The 21,613-nt window shown below is 44.4% G+C and overlaps 1 long non-coding RNA gene across 1 annotated transcript in view; it reads left to right on the forward strand.

Annotated features, from left to right (window-relative positions):
• Positions 1-4: 4 nt before the first annotated feature.
• Positions 5-21,613, forward strand: part of LOC144493415 (uncharacterized) — a 63,450-nt gene continuing 41,841 nt past the window's right edge. Inside the window, exons 1-2 of the long non-coding RNA XR_013497739.1 lie at positions 5-136; positions 17,901-18,332. This is a non-coding gene — a long non-coding RNA (uncharacterized LOC144493415). The remainder of the gene's footprint in view (positions 137-17,900; positions 18,333-21,613) is intronic.

Genomic DNA, 21,613 nt, shown 5'->3' on the forward strand with positions numbered 1-21,613 from the left:
AGTAGCCTGGCCTAGCCTGACCCGACTTGGGTTCAGGTCAATGCTACTGCTGCTCCTTCTTTTCCTTCCTCTCCTCCGTCTAACTTCAACTTCATTCTTCTCTCAGCAGCCGACGCCTCCGATCCAAATAAATCGGGTGAGACTGCGCGTGCGCAGCCCTCGCACGGGCATTCTGGGAATTGTAGTTTTCCACCTTGCATGCCAAAACTACAAATCCCAGAATGCACCCCGCCCCAGGCTAGTCCTGGGAGGTTGAAGGAGAGGCAAGAAGTTGCCTTCAACTGTGTGCTGGCATAATGATAAAAACAGAACATGCTGGAAATGCTCAATAGGTCTGGTAGCATATTTGATTTGATTTATTATTGTCACATGTATTAACATATGGTGAAAAGTATTGTTTCTTGTGTGCAATACAGACAAAACACCGTTCATAGAGGAGGAAATGAGAGAGTGCAGAATGTAATCTTACAGTCATAGCTAGGGTGTAGAGAAAGATCAACTTAATGCAAGGTAGGTCCATTCAAAAGTCTGACAGCAACAGGGAAGAAGCTGTTCTTGAGTTGGTTGGTACGTGACCTGAGACTTTTGTATCTTTTTCCCGACGGTAGAAAGTGGAAGAGAGAATGTCCAGGTTGTATAGGGTCTTTAATTATGCTGGCTGCTTTGTCGCGGCAGCGGGAAGTGTACATAGAACATAGAACATTACAGCGCAGAACAGGCCCTTCGGCCCACGATGTTGCACCGACCAGTTAAAAAAAAACTGTGACCCTCCAACCTAAACCAATTTCTTTTCGTCCATGAACCTATCTACGGATCTCTTAAACGCCCCCAAACTAGGCGCATTTACTACTGATGCTGGCAGGGCATTCCAATCCCTCACCACCCTCTGGGTAAAGAACCTACCCCTGACATCGGTTCTATAACTACCCCCCCTCAATTTAAAGCCATGCCCCCTCGTGCTGGATTTCTCCATCAGAGGAAAAAGGCTATCACTATCCACCCTATCTAAACCTCTAATCATCTTATATGTTTCAATAAGATCCCCTCTTAGCCGCCGCCTTTCCAGCGAAAACAATCCCAAATCCCTCAGCCTCTCCTCATAGGATCTCCCCTCCATACCAGGCAACATCCTGGTAAACCTCCTCTGCGCCCTCTCCAAAGCCTCCACATCCTTCCTGTAATGTGGGGACCAGAACTGCACACAGTACTCCAAGTGCGGCCGCACCAGAGTTGTGTACAGTTGCAACATAACGCTACGACTCCTAAATTCAATCCCCCTACCAATAAACGCCAAGACACCATATGCCTTCTTAACAACCTTATCTACTTGATTCCCAACTTTCAGGGATCTATGCACACATACACCTAGATCCCTCTGCTCCTCCACACTATTCAAAGTCCTCCCGTTAGCCCTATACTCAACACATCTGTTATTCCTACCAAAGTGAATTACCTCACACTTCTCCGCATTAAACTCCATCCGCCACCTCTCGGCCCAACTTTGCAACCTGTCTAAGTCTTCCTGCAAACTACGACACCCTTCCTCACTGTCTACCACACCACCGACTTTGGTGTCATCAGCAAATTTGCTAATCCACCCAACTATACCCTCATCCAGATCATTAATAAATATTACAAACAGCAGTGGCCCCAAAACAGATCCCTGAGGTACACCACTTGTAACCGCACTCCATGATGAATATTTACTATCAACCACCACCCTCTGTTTCCTATCCGCTAGCCAATTCCTGATCCAATTTCCTAGATCACCCCCAATCCCATACATCTGCATTTTCTGCAGAAGCCTACCATGGTGAACCTTATCAAACGCCTTACTAAAATCCATATATACCACGTCCACTGCCTTGCCCCCATCCACCTCCTTGGTCACTTTCTCAAAAAACTCAATAAGGTTAGTAAGGCACGACCTACCTGCCACAAAACCATGCTGACTATCACCTATCAATTCATTACTCTCCAAATAACTATAAATCCTATCCCTTATAATTTTTTCCAACATCTTGCCGACAACAGAAGTGAGACTCACCGGTCTATAATTCCCGGGGAAGTCTCTGTTCCCCTTCTTAAACAATGGGACAACATTCGCTAACCTCCAATCTTCTGGTACTATACCAGAGGCCAACGACGACCTGAAGATCAGAGCCAGAGGCTCTGCAATCACTTCTCTTGCCTCCCAGAGAATCCTTGGATAAATCCCATCCGGACCAGGGGATTTATCTATTTTCAGACCCTCCAGAATATCCTGCACATCCTCCTTATCAACTGTAATACTGTCTATTCTACTCCCTTGCAACCCAGTGTCCTCCTCAGCTATATTCATGTCCCCTTGCGTGAACACCGAAGAGAAATATTGGTTCAATGCTTCACCAATCTCCTCCGGTTCCACACATAACTTCCCTCTGCCATCTATAACTGGCCCTAAACTTGCCCTAACCAACCTTCTGTTCTTGACATACCTATAGAACGCCTTAGGATTCTCTTTAACCCTATCCGCCAAAGTCTTCTCATGTCCCCTTTTAGCCCTTCTAAGCTCGCTCTTCAACTCCCTCTTAGCCAATCTAAAGCTTTCTAGTGCACTACCCGAGTGCTCACGTCTCATCCGAACATAAGCCTCCTTTTTCTTTTTAACCAACAAAGAAACTTTTTTGGTGCACCATGGTTCCCTAGCCCTACCAATTCCTCCTTGCCTGACAGGGACATACCTATCACAGACTCGCAGTAGCTGCTCCTTGAAAAAACTCCACATGTCGGACGTTCCCAGTCCCTGTAATCTCCTAGTCCAACCTATGTTTCCTAATTCTCTCCTAATAGCCTCATAATTACCCTTCCCCCAGCTAAAACCACTGGCCCGAGGTTCATGCCTATCCCTTTCCATCACTAAGGTGAACGTAACCGAATTGTGGTCACTATCACCAAAATGCACACCAACTTCCAAGTCTAGCACCTGGTCTGGCTCATTTCCCAGCACCAGATCCAATATAGCCTCACCTCTAGTTGGCCTGTCTACATACTGAGTCAAAAAACCTTCCTGCACGCTTTGAACAAAAACTGACCCCTCTAACGAGCTAGAGCTATAACAATTCCAGTCAATATTAGTCAAGTTAAAATCCCCCATAACAATTGCCCGATTACTTTCACTCCTAAGCAGGATTGACTCCGCAATCCTTTCCTCAACCTCTCTAGAACTTTTAGGAGGTCTATAAAAGACTCCCAACAGGGTGACCTCTCCTCTCCTATTTCTAATCTCCGCCCATACTACCTCAACAGATAAGTCCTCATCAAACCTCCTCTCTGACACTGTGATACAATCTCTGACCAATAATGCTACCCCTCCCCCTCTTCTACCTCCTTCCCTACTTCGACTAAAACATTTGAACCCCGGGACCTGCAGCATCCATTCCTGCCCCTGCTCTATCCATGTCTCTGAAATAGCCACAACATCGAAGTCCCAGGTACTGATCCACGCTGCAAGTTCACCCACTTTATTGCGAATACTCCTGGCATTGAAGTATACACATTTCAAACCCTGCTCCACCCCACCTCTGCAATGCCGTGCATTGCAGTCCCCATCCATGCATCCCTCACTTTCAGCCCCACTACTCAGGATCCCTCCCCCCCCCCGAATCAGTTTAAACCTCCCTGCATGGCCTTAGCAAATTTACCCCCCAGGATATTGGTCCCCTTCTGATTAAGGTGTAGACCATCCTTCTCATAGAGGTCACACCTTCCCCAGTACGAGCCCCAATTGCTTAAGTACCTGAACCCCTCCCTCCTGCACCATCCCCTCAGCCATGAATTCAAACCTTCCCTCTCCCTATTCCTCTCTAAACTATCCCGTGGTACAGGCAAGAGTCCAGAGATAACCACTCTGTCAGTCTTGGCCTTTAGTTTCCACCCCAACTCCATAAATCCCTGCCTAATATCCCCTTCCCCTATCCTCCCTATGTCGTGTGTCCCCACATGTACAATAACTTGTGGTTTATCTCCCTCCCCCCTAAGAGTCCTGAATACCCTGTCAGACACATCCCGGACCCCAGCCCCTGGTAGGCAATACACCAACCCTGAGTCCCTACCTTTAGTTCCGACCCTCCTATCTGTCCCCTTAATTGTGGAGTCCCCAATCACAAGGCCCAGTCTTTTACAGCCCCTAACCACCTGAGCTTTCTCACTCGGCTCACCCCCAGAGATCTGCTCTCTATGCTCAGTTGATTCCTCCTCAACTGTAGCCTCCAGCACCGAAAACCTATTATGGAGGGGAACCGCCCCAGGGGATTGTCTTCCCGATTGCTTCTTACCCCTCCTCCTGGCATTGACCCAAGCCTCATTTCTAGGAGTTACTATTTCTCTATAACTCCTATCAACTTCCACCTCCGCCTCCCGAATTATGCGGAGTTCCTCTACCTCCCCCTCCAGCTCCTTTACACGCTCCTCCAGAAGCTGCAATCTAATGCACTTCTTACAACTAAAATCTCCTGAAACACTACTGGATTTCCTCACCACATACATCCCACAGGAGATGCAGCATACTGCCTGAACTGCCATCCCTGAAGCCATTACCAGCAAGAAAAAAAGAAAACAAAAAACTTCCCCACACTTATAATTAGGTTAGAGGAGGATGGAAGGGTGGGATCCTCTACCAGTGTAGAGGATCGGGTATCTCCTCTGCACCAATTTATAGGGCTAGGGGCCCGAGAGAAAAAAAAAACTACTACTGAGGGGGAACCTCCCAGGTAACTGACTTTTAAAGTTAAAATAAAAACCCTTCCCAGACTCCTTTGCTGCCCACTTCTAGTTTTCACATTAAACTTGAAAAACTGCTGTTAAAGTAAAGGCCAAAAAAATACACACACTAGCTGACTAATTAAATAAATAAACAATTCAATTAATCCAATTAATCTCTTACCAGCACTGCTGCTTTTCAATCACCCCTCTCAGCTTGCTCCAGTGGATCAATGAGGGGGAACCACCCAGGTAACTGACTTTTAAAGTTAAAATAAAAACCCTTCCCAGACTCCTTTGCTGCCCACTTCTAGTTTTCACATTAAACTTGAAAAACTGCTGTTAAAGTAAAGGCCAAAAAAATACACACACTAGCTGACTAATTAAATAAATAAACAATTCAATTAATCCAATTAATCTCTTACCAGCACTGCTGCTTTTCAATCACCCCTCTCAGCTTGCTCCAGTGGATCAATGAGGGGGAACCACCCAGGTAACTGACTTTTAAAGTTAAAATAAAAACCCTTCCCAGACTCCTTTGCTGCCCACTTCTAGTTTTCACATTAAACTTGAAAAACTGCTGTTAAAGTAAAGGCCAAAAAAATACACACACTAGCTGACTAATTAAATAAATAAACAATTCAATTAATCCAATTAATCTCTTACCAGCACTGCTGCTTTTCAATCACCCCTCTCAGCTTGCTCCAGTGGATCAATGAGGGGGAACCACCCAGGTAACTGACTTTTAAAGTTAAAATAAAAACCCTTCCCAGACTCCTTTGCTGCCCACTTCTAGTTTTCACATTAAACTTGAAAAACTGCTGTTAAAGTAAAGGCCAAAAAAATACACACACTAGCTGACTAATTAAATAAATAAACAATTCAATTAATCCAATTAATCTCTTACCAGCACTGCTGCTTTTCAATCACCCCTCTCAGCTTGCTCCAGTGGATCAATGAGGGGGAACCACCCAGGTAACTGACTTTTAAAGTTAAAATAAAAACCCTTCCCAGACTCCTTTGCTGCCCACTTCTAGTTTTCACATTAAACTTGAAAAACTGCTGTTAAAGTAAAGGCCAAAAAAATACACACACTAGCTGACTAATTAAATAAATAAACAATTCAATTAATCCAATTAATCTCTTACCAGCACTGCTGCTTTTCAATCACCCCTCTCAGCTTGCTCCAGTGGATCAATGAGGGGGAACCACCCAGGTAACTGACTTTTAAAGTTAAAATAAAAACCCTTCCCAGACTCCTTTGCTGCCCACTTCTAGTTTTCACATTAAACTTGAAAAACTGCTGTTAAAGTAAAGGCCAAAAAAATACACACACTAGCTGACTAATTAAATAAATAAACAATTCAATTAATCCAATTAATCTCTTACCAGCACTGCTGCTTTTCAATCACCCCTCTCAGCTTGCTCCAGTGGATCAATGAGGGGGAACCACCCAGGTAACTGACTTTTAAAGTTAAAATAAAAACCCTTCCCAGACTCCTTTGCTGCCCACTTCTAGTTTTCACATTAAACTTGAAAAACTGCTGTTAAAGTAAAGGCCAAAAAAATACACACACTAGCTGACTAATTAAATAAATAAACAATTCAATTAATCCAATTAATCTCTTACCAGCACTGCTGCTTTTCAATCACCCCTCTCAGCTTGCTCCAGTGGATCAATGAGGGGGAACCACCCAGGTAACTGACTTTTAAAGTTAAAATAAAAACCCTTCCCAGACTCCTTTGCTGCCCACTTCTAGTTTTCACATTAAACTTGAAAAACAGCTGTTAAAGTAAAGGCCAAAAAAATACACACACTAGCTGACTAATTAAATAAATAAACAATTCAATTAATCCAATTAATCTCTTACCAGCACTGCTGCTTTTCAATCACCCCTCTCAGCTTGCTCCAGTGGATCAATGAGGGGGAACCACCCAGGTAACTGACTTTTAAAGTTAAAATAAAAACCCTTCCCAGACTCCTTTGCTGCCCACTTCTAGTTTTCACATTAAACTTGAAAAACTGCTGTTAAAGTAAAGGCCAAAAAAATACACACACTAGCTGACTAATTAAATAAATAAACAATTCAATTAATCCAATTAATCTCTTACCAGCACTGCTGCTTTTCAATCACCCCTCTCAGCTTGCTCCAGTGGATCAATGAGGGGGAACCACCCAGGTAACTGACTTTTAAAGTTAAAATAAAAACCCTTCCCAGACTCCTTTGCTGCCCACTTCTAGTTTTCACATTAAACTTGAAAAACTGCTGTTAAAGTAAAGGCCAAAAAAATACACACACTAGCTGACTAATTAAATAAATAAACAATTCAATTAATCCAATTAATCTCTTACCAGCACTGCTGCTTTTCAATCACCCCTCTCAGCTTGCTCCAGTGGATCAATGAGGGGGAACCACCCAGGTAACTGACTTTTAAAGTTAAAATAAAAACCCTTCCCAGACTCCTTTGCTGCCCACTTCTAGTTTTCACATTAAACTTGAAAAACTGCTGTTAAAGTAAAGGCCAAAAAAATACACACACTAGCTGACTAATTAAATAAATAAACAATTCAATTAATCCAATTAATCTCTTACCAGCACTGCTGCTTTTCAATCACCCCTCTCAGCTTGCTCCAGTGGATCAATGAGGGGGAACCTCCCAGGTAACTGACTTTTAAAGTTAAAATAAAAACCCTTCCCAGACTCCTTTGCTGCCCACTTCTAGTTTTCACATTAAACTTGAAAAACTGCTGTTAAAGTAAAGGCCAAAAAAATACACACACTAGCTGACTAATTAAATAAATAAACAATTCAATTAATCCAATTAATCTCTTACCAGCACTGCTGCTTTTCAATCACCCCTCTCAGCTTGCTCCAGTGGATCAATGAGGGGGAACCTCCCAGGTAACTGACTTTTAAAGTTAAAATAAAAACCCTTCCCAGACTCCTTTGCTGCCCACTTCTAGTTTTCACATTAAACTTGAAAAACTGCTGTTAAAGTAAAGGCCAAAAAAATACACACACTAGCTGACTAATTAAATAAATAAACAATTCAATTAATCCAATTAATCTCTTACCAGCACTGCTGCTTTTCAATCACCCCTCTCAGCTTGCTCCAGTGGATCAATGAGGGGGAACCTCCCAGGTAACTGACTTTTAAAGTTAAAATAAAAACCCTTCCCAGACTCCTTTGCTGCCCACTTCTAGTTTTCACATTAAACTTGAAAAACTGCTGTTAAAGTAAAGGCCAAAAAAATACACACACTAGCTGACTAATTAAATAAATAAACAATTCAATTAATCCAATTAATCTCTTACCAGCACTGCTGCTTTTCAATCACCCCTCTCAGCTTGCTCCAGTGGATCAATGAGGGGTAACCTCCCAGGTAACTGACTTTTAAAGTTAAAATAAAAACCCTTCCCAGACTCCTTTGCTGCCCACTTCTAGTTTTCACATTAAACTTGAAAAACTGCTGTTAAAGTAAAGGCCAAAAAAATACACACACTAGCTGACTAATTAAATAAATAAACAATTCAATTAATCCAATTAATCTCTTACCAGCACTGCTGCTTTTCAATCACCCCTCTCAGCTTGCTCCAGTGGATCAATGAGGGGGAACCTCCCAGGTAACTGACTTTTAAAGTTAAAATAAAAACCCTTCCCAGACTCCTTTGCTGCCCACTTCTAGTTTTCACATTAAACTTGAAAAACTGCTGTTAAAGTAAAGGCCAAAAAAATACACACACTAGCTGACTAATTAAATAAATAAACAATTCAATTAATCCAATTAATCTCTTACCAGCACTGCTGCTTTTCAATCACCCCTCTCAGCTTGCTCCAGTGTAGACAGAGTCAATGATGGGAGGCTGGTTTGCGTGATGGATTGGGCTACTTTCACGACCTTAGGGTCTTGGGCAGAGCAGGAGCCATATCAAGCTGTAATACAACCAGAAAGAATGCTTTCTATGGTGCATCTGTAAAAGTTGGTGAGAGTTGTAGCTGACATTTCCTTAGTCTTCTGAGAAAGTAGAGGGGTTGGTGGGCTTTCGTAACTATAGTGTCGGCATGGAGGGACCAGGACAGGTTGCTGGTGATCTGGACACCTAAAAACCTGAAGCTCTCGACCCTTTCTACTTCATGCCCGTTGATGTAGACAGGGGCATGTTCTGCTCTATGCTTCCTGAAGTTGATGACAATCTCCTTCGTTTTGTTGACATTGAGGGAGAGATTATTGTTGCCGCACCAGTTCACCAGATTCTCTATCTCATTCCTGTACTCTGTCTCGTCATTGTTTGAGATCTGACCCACTACAGTGTTGTCATCAGCAAACTTGAAAATCGAATTGGAGGGGAATTTGGCCACACAGTCATAAGTGTATAAGGAATATAGTAGAGGGCTGAGAACACAGCCCTATGGGGCACCAGTGTTGACGATGATCGTGGAGGAGGTGTTGTTGCCTATCCTATTCATCTGTGTATATTAAGTTGATCTACACACTAACTGTAACTGCAACACTATATTCTGCACCCTTTTCTTTTTTCCCTATGTAGTTTAAGTTTATTTATTTACAAGTAGGCTTACGTTAACACTGCAATGAAGTTCCTGTGAAAATCTCCTAGTCGCCACACTCCGGTGCCTGCCCAGGTGCATTGAGGGAGAATTTAGCACGGCCAATGCACCCAACCAGCACGTCTTTCGGACTGTGGGAGGAAACGAACGCAGACACCGGGAAATTTGTGCAGACTCTGCACAGACAGTGACCCAAGCTGGGAATCGAACCCGGGTCCCTGGCATTGTGTGCCACTGTGCCCTCGTCTACTTGATGAATTTTAAAAAATATTCATGGGACATGGGCATTGTTGACTTGATTAGTTGTACTTGATTAGTCAGACTTGATTAGTTGTAAGTATTCGCATTCCAACCATTATTCATGTAATTTGAGTCTGTGTCTTTATAAGCTCTGTTTGTGAACAGAATTCCCACTCACCTGAAGAAGGGGCTAAGAGCTCCAAAAGCTTGTGTGGCTTTTGCTACCAAATAAACCTGTTGGACTTTAACCTGGTGTTGTTAAACTTCTTACATTGTTGACTGGCCAGCATTTATTGCCCATCCCTAGTTGCCCGAGTCAACCACATTGCTGTGGCTCTGGAGTCACATGTAGGCCAGACTGGGTAAGGATGGCAGATTTCCTTCCCTGAAGGATATCAGTGAACCTGATGGGTTTTTCTGACAATCGACAATGGTTTCATGGCCATCAGTAGTTCCTTAATTCCAGATTTTTATTGAATTCAAACTCCACCATCTGCCGTGGTGGGATTCAAACCCGGGTCCCCAGAACATTAGCTGAATTTCTGGATTAATAGACAAGTGTTAATACCACTAGGCCATCACCTCCCATATGAATAGTATGCTTTGTCTCTATAGTGCGCAAGAAACAATACGTATCACTATACTAAAACATGTGACAATAATAAATCAAATCAAAGAAACAAGAGTTAACGTTTCAGGTCTGTGTCCTTTTTCATCATGAACCGTGCTTTTACCAAGTTTCATAGAAGTTGGAATGGTGGCAGATGTTTATTTCCTCTCCCAGAGGAAATTATGCCCAGGATTTCTAACTGGTGCAATATAAATGCAAATTGTGTTTTGATTAAAAATAATGTTGCAGAAATTGGTTCTGGGCGCATTGGGAAAGTTGTCAGTCCTCCAAGGGTGTCTTAGAATCATCTGGCATTGAAAGTTAAACTTGAAGAGCTACCAATGCTGCTTTGGGAGCAGTCTGGGAGATAAGATTGTAACAGGGAACTCCTACAAAAACACAAAAGCAACATCCTGTGGATGCCTGAAAATTTGAAATAAAGTTCAGAAAATGCTGGAAGTACTCAACATTTGCGGAGGGAGAAAGAGGGTTAACGTGTGGACATTTGCGGAGTCATGGAGACTCTGTGGGCCTTTAAAAATAGTGGACGAGAGCCAAAAGTCTCGCCCTCATTTCCAACAAATCCCATTTTTGCCGGGATGAGTTGGGTATGACTTGCACATGAGGGAAACTTAAAGTCAGCTGGGCCATTTGAATTCAGTGCTGAGTCCAAACAGACCCCATTTTCACTGTAACCTTAAATGGCAGTGTGGTAGTCACAATTTTATGGAGGTAATATAAATGATAAGATGTATAGGAGTGTCGAGCTGTCAATTTATATAAATCCACAGCCCTTTAAAAATTAAACAGAAACAGACTGCCTGTGTCCGTGCGAGTTAAAAAAAACCTGTTGCATCAGTTACAATAGCTATATATTGATATTGACATTACTCTAATGACTTTCATTATAACATTATTAATGATTGGCTGCTTTCCACAACCTACAATTATCCCAGCAGGGGGTTGTAAGTTCACAGTTTGATTGACAGCTGAAGCAGGTTATTAAATGGATTAGCTGTCTTTGATGTGAAGTTTGAATACTGCTCTGTTTATTTTGATAAGGATTAAGTACTTGAGTTTTTAAAGTTCTGAATGGGCTCTCATGAATGGGTTTGTTTTTTATTATAACAAAAGTTGTAGTAGACATTCAGATTATCTCAACATAGTTCCCGAGTTCTGCCTATAGTGGATTCTGGCTGAGCTGGCATGGAATGTGTAAGGGGAAAGGGTGGTGGATAGGGGCATCTGTTGGCAAGGAGCATATGAGGGGCTCTGGGAGCCCTCATGAGTTGGCCGGATGGGGTGTGAGATTGAGACCTTAATATTTACCAAAACAACTGGAATGAAGTCCCAGAGAAGTAAGGCGAGCCTTTTAAACCCTCAGAACTTGGCAACCCCTGTCTGCAATCTGTGTCTATTTCCAAAATGCGGGTGAGCTAAGCCGGGAAATTTTCTGACTCCAGCTCCCCATCTCGGGAGTGAACATCCGGGCCAACATTTCAGATTGACGGCCTTTCATCACAACTGGGAGAAGTTAGAAATGTGTAGGTTTTTAAGCAAGTGAGAATGGTGGGTCGAGGGTTGGAAAAAGATCAATAGAGAAGGCCTATGACAAGGTGGATGATATGAGGGAGTAAATTACACAAGAGGTGCAAGGCCAAAGGAAGTTGTAATAAGACAAGTAAAAGAATGAAAGATGTCTGGTTTATCCATGGTGGAGTGAATGCATCTTTCAGCGAGTGGACAGGGAGATCAAGCTGACTGCTTTGTCCTGACATTACTCTAATGACTTTCATTATAACATTATTAATGATTGGCTGCTTTCCACAACCTACAATTATCCCAGCAGGGGGTTGTAAGTTCACAGTTTGATTGACAGCTGAAGCAGGTTATTAAATGGATTAGCTGTCTTAGATGTGAAGTTTGAATACTGCTCTGTTTATTTTGATAAAGATTAAGTACTTGAGGAGTGTACTAGACATTTCTTTGTCCTGGACAGGATACAAATTATCATCTTTATATGATAAAGCTGACAAGGAATGAGTGAGCTCCGAATTTGAAAACAGAAATGTCCCACAACAGTAGAAACACATTCTAGTGATCTATCTAAAAACTGCTTGATATGTAGCACAAAGATCAACAGGATGCAGAATAAACACCAAAAAATATGACTGGTCTTGTGTGTAACTGGATCGAGCTATACAAAAAGATTAGAGCTTACACATTCGGAGACACAAGATTTGAGCTGGAGTTCAGGTTTTGGGTGTACTTCAATTAAAAGAGTAGCTTTTTCCACCACTCTCTCATCTGTAAGGACTGTCTGTTATTCTGGTTCCCATAAGTTAGAAACAATCATACTCTAGGGAGATCAGCAGGGTAAATATATAGGGTTGTGGGAAAAGGGCCCGGGTGGGATTGTGGCCGGTACAGACTCGATGGGCCGAATGGCCTCCTTCTGTACTGTAGGGATTCTATGGTGCAAAGTGAATTGGACCTGGCTTTAGAATTTGCTGCAGTATTCAGAAAGGGCATTCTGATGGCAGCCCAGAGAATTGCTATTCAGTTGGCATGCTATGAAGACAGGAATGAGCTGGATACCTCCCAGAAAGAAAAACTCGGTGAAAGACGTTCTTTGGTCTGCCCAAAACCTCTTGGTCTTTCAGTGCAAAGAATTGTCCCCAACTGAGTGTTGCAGACAGGCACATTCCAAAACCCAGCAGTGTGTGCTGAGGGAGACATTGAAGCTTGGGGCAGCTGCTGCAGAGGCGTAATGGGGAAGGTTGTTATCTGAGACTGTTCAACCAGAGTGAACGAAGGGAGCAGAACCTCCTCAGGCCGAATGACTCACTGAATGTAACAGTGAATATTACATGCATGTCAGTTGTACTGAAGCACCTCAGAGTGCAACTTGTTCGATGTAGACACCCTTTAAGATAAATTTGCAACATCCAAAGATATGCAGGTTATGTTGATTGGCCATGCTAAATTGACCCTAGTGTCAGGGGGATTAGCAGGGTAAATATGAGGGCTTACAGGTCTAGGGTCTGGGTGGGATTGTGGTCGGTGCAGGCTCGATGGGCCGAATGCCCTCCTTCTGCACTACTGTATAGAGTATAAAAGTTGGGGTCTGATGTTGCAGATGCATAGAACGTTGGTTCGGCTGCATTTGGAATACTGCGTCCAGTTCTGGTCGCCACACTACCAGAAGGACGTGGAGGCTTTGGAGAGAGTACAGAGGATGTTTAGTTATGAGGAGAGATTGGGTAAACTGGGGTTGTTCTCCCTGGAAAGACGGAGGATGAGGGGAGACTTAATAGAGGTGTATAAAATTATGAAAGGCATAGATAGGGTGAACGGTGGGAAGCTTTTCCCCAGGTCGGTGGTGACGTTCACAAGGGGTCATAGGTTCAAGGTGAAGGGGGGGAAGTTTAGCACAGATATCAGATGTCAGAGGGTGGTGGGGGCCTGGAATGCGCTGCCAGGCAAGGTGGTGGAGGCGGACACACTGGGAACGTTTAAGACTTATCTAGATAGCCACATGAACGGAGTGGGAATGGAGGGATAAAAAAGAATGGTGTAGTTTGGACCAGGGAGCGGCACGGGCTTGGAGGGCCGAAGGGCCTGTTCCTGTGCTGTATTGTTCTTTGTACGATTCTATGATTTGTAAGACCATTGTAAAATGTCTGAAACGCTTCCTTGACTGTATTGAAGCATCCCAGAATGTTACTTGATGTATATAAATAACCTGAATATTATTGCTTTTTTGTGTGATGGCCATTTTGGAATGTTTGTGCTGTTCTCACAGATTTATGAATAAAGTATATTTTTGGAAATATTTGTGGGTTAGTTCCAAACAGAACCCCTGGTCCCGGGACCCACAATCTGGTGGAGAAAATCTCACAAGTGTTAGGAATTCTGAGTCTAACTTTTCACCAGTTCAAGTAAATAATTTCAGAAAGCCAACATCATGTGTATTCTAGACTGCAAGCACAGGCAGGAATAAACTTGGCATGCCAGTTTTACACCCTGCCCATTGATTTCAATGGAGAGTAAAATTGGGCAAGGTGCAGAGCCAGTGTTACGCTCAATCCCATTAGTTACCTGACAAGCAATGTAGGTTAAATTGCCCAAACAACAATTCTGAACCCAAAGGTTTGACTGTTGTTGTACTCCAGTTTCTGTTAGGGAGACGCTGTTTGCCTTTTAGACCATAAGACGTAGGACCAGAAGTAGGCCATTCAGGCCATTGTGTCTGTTCTGCCATTCAATAACCGAGCTGACATAACCCTCCACTCCACTTTCCCGCCTTTTCTGGTTGTGTTGCATGGGTTGGGGAAAAGAACAAAGTGGCATCTGAGAAGGTGATTGTCCTCTTGACATTTTGTTCCCCCCAAGCTAAAGTTTATTTATTAGTCACAAGTGGGCTTACATTAACACCGCAATGAAGTTACTGTGAAAATCCCCCGGCACCTATTCGGGTACACTGAGGGAGATTTTAGCATGGCCAATGCACGTAACCAGCACGTCTTTCAGACTGAGGGAGGAAACTGGAAATCCACGCAGACACGGGGAGAACATGCAGACTCCGCAGAGACAGTGACTCAAGCTGGCGAATTGAACCCAGGTCCCTGGCGCTGTGAGTGCTAACCACTGTGCCGTAAAAGTTTACAGCGTGGAAGGAGGCCATTCAATCCCTCCTTTCTAGACCAACCGACCAGTCACCGTCGAGCCCAATCCCACTTTCCAACTCTTGGACCATAGCCTTGATGGTTACTGCACTTCAAATGCGTGTGAGGGTTTCTGCCTTTACCATCTCTGCCTCTCCCTACTCTAGTCACTTCTACTTTAGGCAGTAATTTCCAGATCCCCACCACCTTCTGGGTGAAAACATTCCCTCAAATCTAGGATTTTGCATCTGGAGATACAGGATTGAGGGAAAAGCAAGAGGACAAGGGAGGTAAATTTCTGTGGTTCTCTCCATTGATTAGCAGTAACTGTGGCAAATTTCAGAGAAGCAGCATGTTACATAACTGGTTACCATGTGCAAATAAATGTATCATTATTAGTCTTTGGGGATTTGCACAGGAGTGAGATTGAAACCTGGGTTCAAATCCAGTTGAGACTGATGGCTGATAATCTCCTCTGCCTGCTGTAGTGTCCTCTGTAGTGTTTGATGTCAGCAGACCTTGGACAGCTGCGGTCCATTTTGTGGTGGCACAGACCTATTGCACAAAACTGCTCCTAATGCAGCATTAGTTGGCAATATCATTCAGACAGACCAAAATCCCTGGCCCGTTTGATGCTGAAATGTAAAATTTTCAATTCCTCAAATCCCTCACCTTGTTGTGCAATAACAAAAGGAGTGTAATCTTTGACTGATCTAACTCATGCTAATTTACTTTGACTCCCATTTGCTCACAGCTCTCTGTATGAGTACAATTCCAGCAATCCAGCACATTCAATTGCTGCTGCTGCAGCTCTGAGTCTGAGATATGAGACAGAGAAATGGCACTTTGACAACAACTAGATTGTGCAGGTCATCGAAGACATCGCTGTCAAATATATCATATGGCGCAGTTTCTCAAAAAGCAAGGACATATCAAAATAATCTATATTGTGCCATCACACACATTCAGAGCACGGATCTCAAATAGCATCATACTGATAATGCACCAAAATGCTGTTCTTTTTCAATTAGTGTTCAGATTTAAACATCAGTCTCTCAGTCTTGGCAATTTAAAACTTTTTACAGTTCTTGGTTGTTAACAGAGGTAAGCTAAATTGGGAAGATACTGATATTCTAATAACTTTATTGAACAATTCTCACAGACACATATTAAAATAGATATCTGCAATATAAGCAGATTACAGGGTTTCTTACTTGAGCCATGATTGGAACCTATGAATAAACTGTACTAACGTACAAAGACAGGAAAGATGCTCTTTCCGAGAGTCGGAGCAGGCTCAATGCATTGAATGGCCTCCTTCTGCACTGGGGCATTAGGGATTCTGCGGAGGCCACGGGGCTTTTTGGGGCCCCTCAGCAATTGGGAGGCCATCAGGGCAGCGCCACTGCGCAAGCGCCGATCTCGGCACTGACAGATCAGTGCATGTGCAGTGGTCCACTGAGCGTGCTGATTTCAGTCTCTCCAGCGGGGATAGGCCCCACCTCTGAAATTGAATGATATTCACACTGGTGGCCTCTGCAGGGCACAGAGTGTGGGAGATTCTTCTCTGGACTCCCACTGAAAAAACCAACGTGAATTACTCCAGTTTTCACACAAATTCAACACTTAGACCGGAATTTTACCGTCTTGCCCATCCCAGAATCGGGGCGGGCGAGGCTCACAGGACGGAATTCTCCATTGGCCTTGGGTGGGATTTTATGAGCCTCGCCCGAGCAAGAATTGGGAGAATTCCACCCAATGTTTTTTCCCAGGATATGTACTCTGTCTGCACCTTTCCAGGAGTCAATCAAAGATTCTTTGACCTCAAAATACCAAAAATACAGAAACAAACTACATGACATCAATAGTTCTAAGGGTGTTTTCCTCACCAGCTGTGAGGACTCATTGGGCCATGCTCGTAATCTCCACACCAAACCACCCAACCATGACAAGAGTGAAGGATACCACATAATATATGCCACCATAGAACATAGAACATAACAGCGCAGTACAGGCCCTTCGGCCCTCGATGTTGCGCCGACCAGTGAAACCAATCTAAAGCCCCTCTAATCTACACTATTCCAATATTATCCATATGTTTATCCAATAACCATTTGAATGCTCTTAATGTTGACGAGTCCACTACTGCTGCAGGCAGGGCATTCCACGCCCTTACTACTCTCTGAGTAAAGAATCTACCTCTAACATCTGTCCTATATCTCTCACCCCTCAATTTAAAGCTATGTCCCCTCGTGTTAGCCATCACCATCCGAAGAAAAAGGCTCTCACTGTCCACCCTATCTAATCCTCTGATCATCTTGTAATTTAAGGATAAGTTGTAATTTAAGGATATAAGGATAAATTTAAGGATGTAAGATGAAAAAAATGGCACACAGCTCCAATGCCATTCAGCCTACCCAGTGGGCTCCCCCACACTCTCAAGCTCTTTAAGGGTATTAAACCATTGGAATTCAGTTTTGACACAGGAACAGAAGCAGTGCAGGTAGTCCCCTGTGCCACCTTGCACCCCTGGCACAATGAGGATATAGTAGAATCAAATCTGTGCCTTAAGCTTGGAGTAATTGCACAGTGGAACAGTGATTAGCACTGCTGCCTCACAGAGCCAGGGACCTGGGTTCGATTCCCGGCTTGGGTCACTGTCGGTGCAGAGTCTGCATGTTCTCCCTGTGTCTGCGCGGGTTTCCTCGGGGTGCTCCAGTTTCCTCCCACAGTCCAAAAGATATGCTGGTTAGGTGCATTGCCATGCTAAATTCTCCCTCAGTGTACCGAACAGGCGATTTTCACAGTAATTTCATTGCCGTGTTAATGTAAGCTTACTTATGACACTAATTAAAAAAAACACACTGAGGGATGCATTCCATTATAAACAAGTGGACTTCACTGGTTTTCAAAGGATAACAGGCGAAATTCGCTTCAATGCTTATATGTTAGGTCATCCCTGTCAACATGATAAATAACTTCACAAAATCAAAAAAGCAGTGTAACGACAAGGGGTAAAGTCCAGGATTAGTGATGAACTGCAGATTATGACTCCAAACTATTGTCATCGACAGAGTTTAAAGAGGCCAACGCCTTAGTAGAATTGTCCAACAGCTTTAAGGATCCATCAGATGTCACCCTCAGGGTAGCAGGATAAAGCAGGGCAAACTTCAGATGCTTTCCAGTCTCACTGAAACCTCGGCGACTGAGGCGGAGAAAATGCACAATTACCAGCCAGGGGTAAAGCCTCGAAATCAGGATACGACATTCTCCTTCAAGATTAATAAATCAAGATCCTCAAAAACTTTATCTAGGAGCTCGCCCTTAGCTCCTGGAAAGCTGGTCACACGGGGCACTCCTCTACCAGCCCCAGATCGACCAGGATATCTGACATCCCATTTATCTGATTTTCCAAGGATTGAAAGCAGGCCTGAACTGAGGAAACTGCATTTGCGACCGCGAGGATTCTTTCTTCTGCTTCATTGTTCCACAGGAGCAGGCTGAGGGTAAGGGAGCTTGTTTGTGCACTAATTTATTTAATTATTTTTCAGTTAAATTAGTGAAAAAAATCGGAGGTTTTTTTTCTAAACAGGAAATAGGCCCAGCAGCAGCCTGGGAAGATTTTGGAGGGTTTAAAAGTAGGCCGCACCTTTGAGCGGGCAGCGTCATTAGAGGGCAGCGGAGTGAGCAGGGGACAGAGTGAGAGCTAAAAGGGCTTTGGCTCACAGGGCTTCGGCGAGGAAGGTTGTTTGTTTTTCTTTGGTTACACCCCCTTTTTGTTTTATCCCCAAAACTAAAAAGGACATGGCTGGTATGAGTGGGAGGCCAGTATACTGCATTCGGTGTGGGATGTGGGAGTTCCTGGAGACAACTTGCCTCCCGGAAGTCCATATCTGTGCCAGATGTGTGGAACTGCATCTCCTGAAGGATCGTGTAAGGGAGCTGGAGCTGAGGCTCGATGAACTCAGTTTAGTTAGGGAAAATGAGAGAGTCATAGATAAAAGTTATAGTCAGGTAGTGACACCAGGGTCTCGGAAGGAAGACACGTGGGTCACGGTTAGGAGGGGTAATAGTCAGAAGGGTGATGTGCCAGAAAGCACCCCAGTGGCAGTCTCCCATAAGAGAAAGGGATGGGCAACAGATGGGAGAAGGGAAGGGAGTGAGCAGTCTGTGGAGGGATCCCCTGTGGTTGTCCCCCTCCACAATAGGTATATTGTTTTGGATTCTGTGGAGGGGGATGACCCTCCAGGGGTAAGCCACGAGGACCAGATCGCCTCCACGGAGACAGGCTCAGGGGTCCGGAAGGGAAAGAAGGGGTTTAGGAGAGCGATAGTTGTGGGGGACGCAATGGTTAGAGGCACGGACAGGCGCTTCTGTGGGACTGAACGAGAATCCAGGATGGTAGTCTGCCTCCCTGGTGCCGGGGTACTGGATGTCTCCGAGAGGGTAGGAAGCATATTTAAAAAGGAAGGTAGTCAAACGGATGTGATTGTACACATTGGGGGAAATGATGTAGGTAGGAAGAGCAGGGGGGTCATACGAGAGAAATTCAGGGAGTTGGGTGCTAGGCTAAAAAGTAAGACCTCCAGTGTAGCAATCTCTGGACTGCTCCCGGTGCCTAGTGCAAGTGAGGCTCGGAACAGGGAGATTCTACAGTTGAACGCGTGGCTAAAGGACTGGTGCAAGAGGGAGGGTTTTAAATTCATAGATAACTGGGAAATCTTCAAGCCAGGATGGCAACTGTACAGAAAGGATGGGTTACACCTTAACTGGAAGGGAGCAAATATCCTGGCTGGGAGTTTTGCTAGAGTGTTTCGGCAGGATTTAAACTAGTGTGGCAGGGGGGTGGGGAACAAAACAGGAGGTCAGTAAATACTGAGGCTGGGGTCGAGCTGGGGGCCAGGGCAAGGCTAGCTAAGAAGAGGAGCACTCTGGAGGAGGAGGACCTGACTGGGCCTGGAGGTCTGGAGTGCATCTGCTTCAATGCGAGGAGTGTAACGGGTAAAACAGACGAACTTAGGGCCTTAATGCTTGTGCGGAATTTGGATGTGGTTGCGGTGACGGAAACTTGGTTAAAAGAAGGACAGGACTGGCAGCTGAATATTCCGGGGTATCAGTGTTTTAGGCGAGACAGAGGAGGGGCTAAAAAAGGTGGGGGAGTAGCGATATTAGTTAAGGAGCATATTACCGCGGTGCAGAGGGTAGACAACTTAGAGGGGTCATGTACTGAGTCGCTGTGGGTGGAACTCAGAAACAGGAAGGGTGCAGTCACTATGCTGGGGGTGTACTACAGACCACCCAACAGCCCACGGGAAGTGGAGGAAAGGATATGTCAGGAGATTCTGGATAGGTGCAGAAAAAATAGGGTTGTTGTAGTGGGGGACTTTAATTTCCCTGGCACAGACTGGAAAGTGCTTAGAGCTGGGGGTCCGGACGGGGAGGAATTTGTAAAATGTGTACTGGAAGGTTCTTTGGAACAGTATGTAGATAGCCCGACTAGAGAGGGGGCTATACTGGACCTAGTTCTGGGAAATGAGCCCGGTCAGGTCGTCAAAGTTTCGGTAGGGGAACATGTGGCAAATAGTGACCACAACTCTGTTAACTTTAGGATAGTAATGGACAAGGATGAGTGCTGTCCTACGGGCAGGGTGCTAAATTGGGGGAAGGCTGACTATAGCCGGATTAGGCAGGAATTGGTGGATGTTGATTGGGAGAGGATGTTCGAGGGTAAGTCCGCGTCTGGCATGTGGGAGTCTTTTAAGGAACTATTGATAAGGCTGCAGGATAGGCATGTGCCTGTAAAAAGGAAAGATAGGAAAGGTAGGATTCGAGAGCCGTGGATAACCAGGGAAATTGAGGATCTGATTAAAATGAAAAGGGAGGCGTACGTTAAGTCCAGGCAACTGAAAACAGATGGAGCTCTGGAGGAATACAGAGAGAGTAGGAAAGATCTCAAACGGGGAGTTAGAAGGGCAAAAAGAGGGCACGAGATGTTCTTGGCAGGCAGGATTAAGGAGAATCCTAAGGCATTCTATTCATACGTTAGGAACAAAAGAGTTGTCAGGGAGAAAAGCGGACCTCTCAGGGACAAAGGAGGGGAATTATGCTTAGAACCCAAGGGAATAGGGGAGATCCTAAATGAATACTTTGCATCGGTATTCACGAAGGAGAGGGGCGTGTTAACCGGGAGTGTCTCGGAGGGAGGTGTTGACCCGTTAGAGAAAATCTCCATTACGAGAGAGGAAGTGTTAGGTTTTTTAGGGAACATTAAAACTGACAAAGCCCCAGGGCCTGATGGCATCTATCCTCGACTGCTCAGGGAGACGAGAGAGGAAATTGCTGGGCCTCTGATGGAAATCTTTGTCGCTTCTTTGGACACGGGTGAGGTCCCTGAGGATTGGAGGATAGCGAATGTGGTCCCGTTGTTTAAGAAGGGTAGCAGGGATAACCCAGGAAATTACAGGCCGGTGAGCTTGACGTCCGTGGTAGGGAAGTTGTTGGAGAGGATTCTTAGAGACAGGATGTATGTGCATTTAGAACGGAACAATCTCATTCGTGACAGACAGCATGGTTTTGTAAGAGGGAGGTCGTGCCTTACAAATTTGGTGGAGTTTTTTGAGGAAGTGACAAAAACGGTTGATGAAGGAAGGGCCGTGGATGTCGTCTATATGGATTTCAGTAAGGCATTTGACAAAGTCCCACATGGCAGGTTGGTTACGAAGGTTAAGGCTCATGGGATACAAGGAGAAGTGGCTAGATGGGTGGAGAACTGGCTTGGCCATAGGAG

This window comes from Mustelus asterias, chromosome 5 (genome assembly GCF_964213995.1).
Source record: "Mustelus asterias chromosome 5, sMusAst1.hap1.1, whole genome shotgun sequence".
Classification (NCBI taxonomy): Eukaryota; Metazoa; Chordata; class Chondrichthyes; order Carcharhiniformes; family Triakidae; genus Mustelus; species Mustelus asterias.